Source organism: Capsicum annuum, chromosome 6 (genome assembly GCF_002878395.1).
Source record: "Capsicum annuum cultivar UCD-10X-F1 chromosome 6, UCD10Xv1.1, whole genome shotgun sequence".
Lineage (NCBI taxonomy): Eukaryota > Viridiplantae > Streptophyta > Magnoliopsida > Solanales > Solanaceae > Capsicum > Capsicum annuum.
The window spans coordinates 210,635,719-210,647,955 of record NC_061116.1 but is presented as its reverse complement, the minus strand read 5'-3'; positions in this window follow the sequence as shown (position 1 = coordinate 210,647,955).

The following is a 12,237-nucleotide window of genomic DNA, read 5'->3' as shown; positions in this document are numbered from 1 at the left end:
TACTGTTCCTTTTTCCCCCAAAAAGAAAAAAAATCAGATTAGCAAAAGGGGCTAAAGGGTCCATTTGCACTTTTACAAAAGAAGTGCTATTTTATTTTATTTTTCTTAACTTTTTCTATTTTTGTATAAAACATACTAATTTGATGTGTTAAAGACGAAAAAATTAGTCTGCTTTGTCCATTATTTATTATTTAATTTTTTTAAAAAAGAAATAGTAGAACAAATTTGTCCTTTCCAACAAGAAAAGCACAATCTTCATATTCTCTGGACTAATTAGTTTTGTGTTTAGTTAATCATAGACCATCATTATATTCTTTTTTCTTTCTTCAAAATTTTTATAAACGTTGATTTGTCTTTTTGTCTGCTAATAATCAAGTTTTTATTTACAACTATGAGCTATCATACAGCTGAAATTTGTTAACACTTGCCATATTTTTTTATTTGGTGAGGGGGTCAATAACAGAGATTTAGAAAGGAAAAAAGAAATTGGTTGAAAAATGGGATGGTATTTACAGGGGGTGAAGAAGATTATAAAATAATATGAAGTGTAAAATAACTTTTTATGTTTTTCTTTCTGACCTTTCTATACGAGACAATGACTTTATTATACAGTCATGTTTTCTCTATTTAGATTGAGATTGAAATCTACAGATTTCAATCTGAGCAATGTAAATAACTAATCTAAGCTTTATCGATATTTAATTATTAATGCTAAGCTAATTAGGCTAGCTACAACAAGAGTAAGAAAGTTCAAAGTCAAGAAAGGGAGGGACATACAAGAGTTCTAGTCATTATCTTCTAAAAGTAGAGATTAACTAAAGTTCACCAACGGTGTAAACTTTCTTTTAAACCTTCATGTAAATTTAAAATTTATTAAAGGTAAATTTTGAAATATTAATTTATTTTCTTTAAAAAATAAGCTATAAATAAGGAAAATAACACTACCGTTATAAATGTATTTAAATTATAGTGAGTGTGATCTAATAAGATCTAGTTGATATCTATCAGGATTTGAAGTATCTGTTTTTTTAGTTATAAATGTATTTACATTATAGTGAATGTTTATCAAGATCTAATAAGATCTAGTTGATATCTATCATAACAAATATCTGTTTTTTAGTCAGAAACTAGGAATATTTTTTCCTATAAATAGAGGGGTTTTGTTCATTATATTTTCAACCAAGATGATCTCTCATCCCTCAAGAGAAATAAAGAAGTCTCCTCTTCTCTCTGTATTTATTCTTGTTGTTCTTTATTTATATTTTATAACACGTTATCAGCACGAGACTCTGCCGTCTCAGATTTGAAGGCTAAGGCATTAGTTTCTTTCTTTTCATATTGCTAATAATCTTACAAAATCTGAGTTTGTTGCCTCGAGCAAGAACTACCTTTCATGGGTGTTGGATGCTGAAATATGGGTCTTGAAGACGCCATAAAGAAAGAAAATACAGCATCTAATCAAAATCCTATTAAGGTTATAATTTTCTTGCGTCATCATCTTGATAAAATTCTGAAAATTGAATATCTTACTACTAAAAGATTTGACTACTTGAATATAGTCATCCTCCCAAAAGCACGATCTCAATGCACTATATTGATGATATTATGATTTTTTTCAGCTTGATGATATTATGATGGCTAAGGAAAAATAATGGGTATGTGGTGAAAAGTGGTGAAATCTAATTCATTGAATATGCTCCATTCTCTGAAGTGAATGTGGTAGCAATACATAATATGTCTGAAAGAAGACAAGTGATGATATTTTCACAATTAAAGATATGTTGGAGAAAAGTTCTCTACATTATATGCACACCTCGATTTGCTCTTAAATTAGCAATATTTTTAAAGAGGTTATAAGCTATCATAATTTGATAGGCTTAACGCACGATTATATTTCATTCTCGGGAATGAAAATTTTGATTATTATAAGCAAAAATCCATTTCCTGGGGTGAATGTGACAATATTTAGTAAAGCTTATTAATACAAATGTGCACTTGATTGTGATTGTATCACACACAACTCACCTCCGAAAAAGGTAGAATAACTGAGAAGAGTTATTTTGAAATCTATTTCTGAAGTAGTAAATCTGAACTTTATTCATGTAATAGTAAATCTAAAATTTACTAAAGTAAAAGGTACATGTCATGGTAAACTTGGAGTTTGCTAAAATAAAAGTTAATAAATTGCCATGAACGATTGAGACATCTCGAAGATGTGCATACTGAGTATTGAGCATATATTGAAGAATTAGAAAATTCTTCATTACTTTTAATGTTGCTTGTTCTCATGATAATTGATTGGACCAACTAATTTTGGGATTGGATCCCTTAAAATCTAAAAAATATAAAAGGCGAATAAGGGTTCGCTCACCTATCAGTAATATCTTGAAAAGATGCATCAATAAGATGATCACATGTACATTCATTGTCAACCTGCGTTTGACATTCATAAAGTTGCTTGTTCAATAAAATTGAATTAAGAGCAGAACTTTCAGACTGTGTAATCAAGACAATTCATCTTAATAATGATGGTTTGTCATTAAATGTCTTCGATAAATAGCTAAACCATTACTAAGGAGAACAAAGCTTCATGTGTTGGTCTGAAATGTGTTATGCTGCATACAATAGCACTTGTATGCATTAGACCAATAAATTATGATTATTTCTTGTCTCTCAATTGGTTCAAGATCAGGAACAAACTATTCCATCTAATACTTTGATGTGCGGATACGATTAATGAATATACCATGATGCACAAAGATGGATTCCTCAAAGAAGATGGAGGATGTATGTTAGTTTTCTAACATGATGGGGAGATTATAAGTGGCTATGAAATATGTTAGGAATTATCACCAGATCCTCATTCAAAAGATAATTCAAGTCAAATGTCGAAAACATATCATATTTAAGCTGCAAGTGCTCCTATTTTGTGTTCATAAAGGACAAAGTCTATATATGCGTGAAGCGTGGTAGACCAATTGATTTCAAATAAAATAATTCTTGAAAAGGATGAGGAGCAATCAATCACAATAAGAAGGCAATGTGCTCTTGAAGAGCCTACGCTTCATGAAACCTTATGAGAGGTTCAGGTACCTGAAAATAATGAAGTGATGAGATCTCAAAATGTTATATCACATTATGAACCGATATAAAATGATATATCATCGATGATATCTTTGATAAAATATTGGCATAATATTGTAAGAGGTTATGAGGATTGAATTCTATGTTTATTTAAGCATGCTGACATAGAAATATTTATCAAGTGACATGAAATGATGCATCTTGGTAAGCATAACACTTATTTGATTTGCAGTCCAAACACTTGAATATGTCACACATATTGATATTATCACTTGACAAAAATTCATATGAAAATTTCTAAAGTATTCAAAATGCCTAAAGCATATAAAGTTTCTGGAAAACTTGTTTATTATCCTTATGAGGGATAAATTGATGGTTTGAAAATCATTGAAACTCTTAGAGAGTTTTCAAAAGCAATAAGATTATTTGTTAAAATGTTAAACATACCGAATTGTATTGGTCCTGAAGCACTATATCTTAGTCCAATTGGTGTATTGATGTATCTTGCAAATACTACAAGGCATGATATAGCCTTTTCAGTTAATTTGTTAGCAAGATATAGTTCTGCTCCTATTAGGAGACATCGAAATGAGATCAAACACATGATCTTATTTTATTCTAAAGCTTGCAGTCTCGATCTTGTTGGTTATGCTGATACTGGGTACTTATCTGACCCGTATAAAGCTTGATCTCAAATAAGCTATATGTTTACATGTGGGGATACTGCCATATCTTGGAGATATACAAAGCAGTCTATCGTAGCCACTTCATTGAATCATCCTAAGATAATAGCTATTCATGAAGCAAGCCGAGAATGTGTTATTCGAGAAAAATGTGATTTGAAATGTGACAATGTACCCACAATTTTATATAGAGATAATGCAGCATGTATAGTACATCTTAATGGGGGATTCATAAAAAAGAGAAAGAACGAAGCACACTTCATCAAAGCTTTTCTATACTTGAGCTCCAAAAGAATGATGATATTAACGTGCAATAGATTCGTTCAAGTGGTAATGTGACTGATTTATTCACCAAGTCTCTTCCAACTATAACTTTCAAGAAGATGGTGCTCAAGATTGGGATGCAAAGACTCAAGGATGTTCTCATTAGGGGAGTTAATATGTGTTGTACTCTTTTTCCCTTTCAAGGTTTTGTCCCACTGAATTTTCATTGTAAGGTTTTTAATGAGACAGCCTATATGCATATTGTTAGAGATATGTACTCTTTTTTTCTTCACTAGATTTTTTTCCCCACTGAATTTTTTCTAGTAAGATTTTAACGAGGCACATTATCTATCTAGACATTCAAGGAGAGTGTTATAAATGTATTTACATTATAGTGAATGTCTATCAAGATCTAATAAGATCTAGTTGATATCCATCAGGATTTGGAGTATTTGTTTTTTAGTCAAAAACTAGGAGTATTGTTCCCTATAAATAGAGGGGTTTTGCTCATTATATTCTCAATCAAGATAATCTCTCATCCCTCAAGAGAAATAAAGAAGTCTCTCTCTATTTATTCTTATTATTTTTTATTTATATTTTATAACAACTACATTTATATTATTAAGGAATATAAAGTTTTGATGATGGACATATGAATGAAACATGTTGTGTAAGTTGTTCCATACAAGTGAACAAGTTACAGATAAGACTACTATAAGATGACACTGCGTAAAAATAGGAGTGGATAAGTAACATGCTCTCAACACTTATCACATCAGCTGAAGTATATGCAAAGGAGATGATAAGTGCAGCATCTAGAAGTTGAGTTGATCAAGAATTCCTGCAAAGACTATGAGATAGAAAAGAATAGTCCTATTCAAGCAAGGAGAGAGAGACGACAGTAAAGAGGGAGTGAAACTACTTGGGAGTCCTATTGAAGATTAAAGAGTACATCAACTAAAGGACTTCATCAGAAGTTGTCTTAAATACAACAAACGACCTTCAAGTGTTTCACTCATGCACTGAAAAAGATAGTCAAAAATCAGCAAATCAGTTCTACAACTTGAAGAAACTAGTGGAGCAACCTGGTCCTTTACTTAGAGTCATAGACTTTGTGTAATAGATTGGTCATTGAGTCATATTGAGTTGAGTGTAAACTGATTTAGGATTAACCTCTTCAAGTTGGGGAACTCGAGGACTTGGAAACACTTATCTTAGGAAGATTAGTGTTTTGTAGAAGAAGGAGTTAGAAGTTTTAATTCCTAGTTTACAAGAAGTCTTATAATTTGTTGATTATTAAGGCTCAAGAGTTATAGTGAAGTTGGGGTTAAATTCTGTAGAAGTACAGGTCGTATTTTTTTATACCTTTCTTGAGCCGGGTGTTTTTCACGTAAAAATACTGTGTTCAAGTTTTACTTTAGTGAACCACGTTAGCTTACATGTTCTACAGATAGGCAACTACGTAGAGTAAAATATTAAAATTGGTAGGGCACGTACTCTAACAAGTGGTATTAGAGCGAGGTTGTTTTAAATAAGGCTAGCACCTAAGAAAAGATCGCAATGATGAATTCCACACCTTCTACTAGTCACAGTGAAGGTCAGTCAACCACTAGACCTCCACTCTTTGATGGCTCTCACTTTATCTGGTGAAAAGCAAGGATGGAGATGTTCATCCAAGGTGAAGACTATAAATTATGGGATAGGATTACTGATGGTCCTACCATTCCAATAAAGATGGTTAATGGTGAACAAGTCAGAAAGGTAAGGAGTGAATTTACTGCTGATGACTTGGTGGCTATAAGGAAAAATGCAAAAGTTAATAACATCCTAGTCTATGGATTAGGACCTATTAAATACTACAGGGTGTCAACTTGCACCACTGCTAAGAAAATTTGGGATGCATTAGTAAATGCACATGAGGGTACCTCTCAAGTAAGGAAATTCAGAATTTCCCTTCTCTTTACTGAGTATGAGGCATTTAAGATGAAGAAAAATGAATCCCTGCATGAGATGATGACAAGGCTTACAACCTTAACAAATGAGCTGACTTCTTTGGTCAAAGTCATCACTGAGGAGGAACAAGTTGAAAAGGTACTAAGGGTACTGCCAAAAATAAAATGGAATGTTAAGGTAACTTCAATTAAGGAGGCTAATAAGGATCTTGCAGGCATGACCTTGGATGAACTGGTTGGAAATTTGAGAACTTATAAAATGGAAGTTGATGGAATCAAAGAACAAGCAGTTCCTAAGAAAATCTTGGCATTGAAGGCTTCTGATAGTGATTGTCACACCCCTTTTTCGCTCGAGGGTCGAGTCAAAGAATTTTTCCAATTAAAGTGATAGTTTTGAATAGGGATTAATTTATTACAAAGTTGTCACTTGGAATTGAGTTATGGTGTTCCAAGTCACCTTTTTGAATTCCTAGTAAAAATGAAATGACTCTTTTATATGGTCTGCGAAAATAGAAGACCGGGTAAGAAATTCTGTTGACCGAGAGGAAGGTGTGAGGCACCCCTCAAGTCCCGTGGTTCTATCACAGTTGCTTTCAATGACTTATCCTGATTTAAATTATTTTGATAAATTATGTTAAGGCCTAAATTCGCTCATTTTATTATACCAAAAATATCTATCCACATCTCTTATATTAAATAAATCGATAAAAGTTAATTATATAAAAAAAAAAATTAACAAGATGCAGTATTGCATTCTTGAATTTCAAATGTCTCAGAAAGATGCATACGCCGCATTCTTTATTGAAACGAATATTTTAAATGTGCCTAAAATTTACCTAACTTTAAAGACATTTATTAGTCTATCTGAAACTCGTAATGATTTTTTCTATTTGAAATGCTATTAATATTAACAAAATTTGTTTAAAGCGATCAATCAGTTTAACAAATAATTATTGCACTTTATTAGTAACAATAAAATAAAATTAATAATAAAATAAAATAAAAAATAATAATAATAAAAATAATAACAAAATAAAATAAATAAAAATATACATACGAAGCTACCATATTATACTAATTTTGATTCCCAAATTTTATTTTCTAAATAAATAATTAAAAATAAAAAGTCAATTAATTAAAATCAACCAAAAATTCGTTTAAACAATTGAAATCAAAGACGAACAAAAATCATATTAAATAAGAAATTTCAGGATCCATAAAATAATTAAATAAACAAACATTTTTAACTTAGAAATACTAATCAAAATTCCAACTTTACTGGCAAGCAAAGTTTTATCCTCCTCTTCGTGTTCTATTAATCAGAAGCATCCAGCAGCGCCACGCTGACACAAATATTATAACTAATTAACAAATAAAGTAAAGATTTCACATTTTAAATAAAGGTGCCTGATAATTAAATTTTATCTCCTGCAAGTCAATTTCAACTCAAATACTAGTCTCCCTACTTTTTTTTTTTTTTGCGGTTTTTTTTCTTTTTTTTTTTTTGTGTTTTCCCTTTGTTCATATCTTTAAACATAGCAATATCTAATACCATAAAAAATAGCGAACACACATATAATTATTCCAAAATTGAATAATATAACATAGAGAATTCACACAATCAATCAACTACACATGCGAAATAATGAACATTTTCATTCATAGTTTATTATTAAATTTACAAAATGAATGATACATGATTGAATAAAACCTATGATGAAGTCAGAAATTGTCACCGTAAATTCAAACGGAGACCGAACTTGATTCTCTTCTTTTATTTTTTTGTATTTTTATTTTTTGCTCTCACTTTTTCTTTTGATGTTTTTGTTCTTGGTTTTCCCAATAGTTGTTGTCTGATTCAGCATCTGTAGGAATAGAATAGAACGTAGTTTTTTTTTCTCTGATTTTTGCTCTGTCTGACTATTTGATATCTGATTTGTAGAGTGTAAAAGTACGTTGAAAAATCTGAGGGAGTCCTTAAATAGGAGGATTTTGGGGGGAACAATTTCTTTTTCTGGGGGTAGTAGTTTATCAACAGGTAAGGGGGGGGGTATTTTAAATTTTAAAATATAATAATAATTAATTTTTCTTTTTCTTTCTTTTTAAATTGAAGACAATAATAATAAAATAATAATAATAATAATAAATATAATAATAACTAATTAAATTATGTTTAATAAAAATATAATAAAATTTATAAATAGTCAAAATAAATAAAATAATATTAAAACTAATAATTTGTTTATTAAAATTTTAGAAAAAATATTTTTTTATACTATTTTTTAAAATTAGAATAAAATATAAACAAAATATATCAAAATTAACTTTATGTAATTATTTACTTTTTAACTAAAAACTTAAAATGAAATAAGAATTAAAATAATATCGGACCAAATATAAATATTTAATATCAAAAAATATATATATTAAACTCGGGGAGGGTCAAAATCACGTGTCTACATTTTGCCCCTCTTTGTTTGAAATCTCCAATAGTTTTCATACAAAGACATAGACAAAGAGATGATTTTTGACCAACCGATTATTCTAAAAGTGAAGATAAAATAAAATAAAATAAAAGATATGACCGAGTCTTGATTTTGGACCGCCTACATATCCCAGGTTATAAGGGAATTAGGTCACGTGTAGTTCAATGAAAAAAGAAAAAAAAAACGAGAGAAAGAGATAGAATTAGAGTGAGATTCCGTCGAGTTTTCGGTTAACGACTTCTGCCTTTTATATTAAATGACTAACAAAAATCAAAAATGAAAAATACAAGTGAAAATTTCAATCTCTAGAGTTTTAATTCTAATCTTCGTGACTTAAACTTGAAAATTCACCCTATTCTTCAGGCGGACTCCTGGCTTGCCTTTCCTTCGCCCTTTTCTTCAGGCGGGCTCCTGGACTTAATTTTTTTCACCCTGTTCTTTAGGCGGGCTCCTGGACTTCTTTTTTTCTTCACCCTGTTCTTCAGGCGGGTTCCTGGACTTTCTTTTACTTCACCCGGTTCTTCAGGCGGACTCTTGGACTTATAATTTCTTTACCCTATTCTTCAGGCGGGCTCCTGGACTTATAATTTCTAATTTTCAAATATGTTCCTGAACTTAAAATAAAAGGTGAAACAGAAAAATAACATTCCATTTTTCAGGAGGGTCCTGGGCATAAAATAAATTTCTATTCTTCAGGAGGGTCTTGAGCAAAAAGTAAATTCCCATTTTTCAGGAGGGTCTTGAGCAAAAATTAAATTCTCATTCTTCAGGAGGATCCTGAACATAATATAAATTCGCATCTTCAGGAGGGTCCTGCGCATAAAAGTAAATTCCTATTTTTCAGAAGGGTCTTGAGCATAAAGTAAATTTCCATTCTTCAGGAGGGTATTGAGCATAACATAAATTTCCATTCTTCAGGAAGGTTCTGTCCCATTCTTCAGGAGGGTCCTGAGCATAAAATAAATTTTCATTCGTCAGGAGGGTCCCATCCCATTTTTCAAGAGGGTCCTGAGCAGAAAGTAAAATTCAATAAACACGAACAAAATTTTTTGCTCCAGTTTTTACTAAAAAATTTTGTGAGTATCATCAGATTACATTTTTTGAAAAGTACAGAAGGAGTGTGAATCAAAGCTCTTCTAAAGAAATGCGTCTCGTCAGAGTAAAACTGATGTCCAAAATTAGGAAGTGTGTCTCCTAAGAGTTAAATTGAAAGACTCGACTAGAAAGTGTGTCTTCTAGGAGTGAATGTTCAAGTTAGGAAGTGTTTCACCTAACAAATGAAAACTGACTTATTCAGACTAGGAAGTGCGTCTCCTAGGGGTTAAATAAAATGACTCGACTAGAAAGTGTGTCTTCTAGGAGTGAATGTTCAATTAGGAAGTGCTTCCCCTAACAAATAAAAACTGACTTATTCAAACTAGAAAGTGTGTCTCCTAAGGGTTAAATGAAATAACTCGACTAGAAAGTGTGTCTTTTAGGAGTGATGGTTTAAGTTAGGAAGTGCATCACCTAACAAATAAAACTTGAATTATCCAGACTAGGAAGTGCGTCTCCTAGGGGTTGAACGAAATGACTCAACTAGAAAGTGCGTCTTCTAGGAGTAATGGTTCAAGTTAGGAAGTGCATCACCTAACAAATAAAACTTGAATTATCCAGACTATGAAGTTTGTTTCCTACGGGTTAAATGAAATGACTCAACTAGAAAGTGCGTCTTCTAGGAGTAATGGTTCAAGTTAGGAAGTGCATCACCTAACAAATAAAACATGAATTATCTATACTAGGAAGTGCGTCTCCTAGAGGTTGAATAAAATGACTCAACTAGAAAGTGTGTCTTCTAGGAGTGATGGTTCAACTAGGAAGTGTATCACCTAACGAATGAAACTTGAATTATCCAGACTAGAAAGTGCGTCTCCTAGGGGTTAAATGAAATGACTCAACTAAAAAGTATGTCTTCTAGGAGTGATGGTTCAAATTAGGAAGTGCATCACCTAACGAATGAAACTTGAATTATCCAAACAAGGAAGTACGTCTCCTAAGGATTAAATGAAATGACTAGACTAGAAAGTGCGTCTTCTAGGAGTGATGGTTCAAGTTAGGAAGTGCATCACCTAACAAATAAAACTGACTTATTCAGACTAGGAAGTACGTCTCCTAAGGGTTAAATGAAATGACTCGAATAGAAAGTGCGTCTTCTGGGAGTAATGGATGACGAGTTTTTACCATGATTGTGATTACTAAACATGTGTAGCAATATCGCCTCTTGCCTTTGCAAAAATGAGGAATTGCATCATTTAATATTTAAGCTTTGAAACCTTTGATATGAAGGTAACACATGTTTTTGTTTCATATAAAGAAAACTTTTTAATTTAAAAATACGGTGGTTGATTTGTGGCATTTGGCTATTGAGACGATCTCTTGCACTTGTCATGCCCATCTCCATTGCAAATCATGAATAGGTATTGTTGACTTGTTATAGTATTGACCCCAAATTTTGACTACAAAAATATTTTTACTCAAATCATATTTCTCTTGCATGCTGCCTCGGGATTCAGCTTCAAATACACCTTTTATACTTTTATGAGTCCAAAAATTATCAGATGACAAGCATTCTCAAGTACTTTACTTTATTTTTGAAACATTTTATCTTTGTGTTGGTCTTTTGTTTTGCTTTGCACAACTAAAGGAGTTGATAGCAAATTTTGAAGTCCTTCCTCACTTATCTTGACAAAATTTTGACTCAAAAATGCATGAAAGATAATGATAGTGATTTTCTTTTGACCACAAAAAAAGAAAAATAGAAATAAAAATAAAAATAATAGAAAGAATAGGAAAGGACAATAGACATCTCTTCTTTAAAAAAAAATGTCAAAAAGAAAATTTTATCTGGGTGTGGCAACTGATTCTAGTGATTTTGACATGCATTTTGAATTAAACAACATAATCTATCCAAACTAATCACTATCACTTTTTGCCCACTCATTGAATTTGAAAGGGAGTCATTCTTGAACTTGTTCCCTCTGGATTATAATCCTCCTTAAGCTAGTGACACCTCCATGGGTTTACGCCAACAAGCTGCTCCCATTTTTTTTTCAACTCATTGTCGTCTTATGGTGTCCATGAAAACTTTTACCAATAAGACTCTCATTTTTATTGATCTCACAACTCACGATCGCCTTATAATGTCCGAAAGGATTTTCACCAATGAGACTCTCTCATTTTCATTTTTTTTTTAGAAAAAAACATTCAAAATATGAAATATCATAGAGTCATAACATGTTTAGCCTTGACATTCTCAAAGATTGATATGAAGGTCTTTCTTTGGTTGTAACTTGACTTTTGAAATTGGATAGAAAGAAAAGTCGGCATGGGGCTCAAAATTTACACAACATTGGGTAAAATATACAACTTTTAGAATCGAATCTTTTAAGGAAATAAACTTTTGCCCCAGTTTTATTTCATTCTCAGTAACCTAAATTTTCTTTTGGTTAGACCGAATTTCAGAGTAGGGCTGCCTACGTATCTTGTCATAGCAAGAATCATGTCAAATGTAGTTCAGAAAAGTCATTCTTTTATTTTTATTTTTCAGTAGTTATTGACTATTGTTCCCTTTTCTTTCTATTTGCCACATTTTCTTTGCTTTTTTCTTTCTTTTTCTTTTTTTTTGAAACTTTTCTGATTCTAGAATTTTGCTCGACACTTTTCGTTCGAGCTTTGTTGAATCTATATTGATTCCAAAAGAGGGGGTATGAAAGAAAAATAACACTAAAG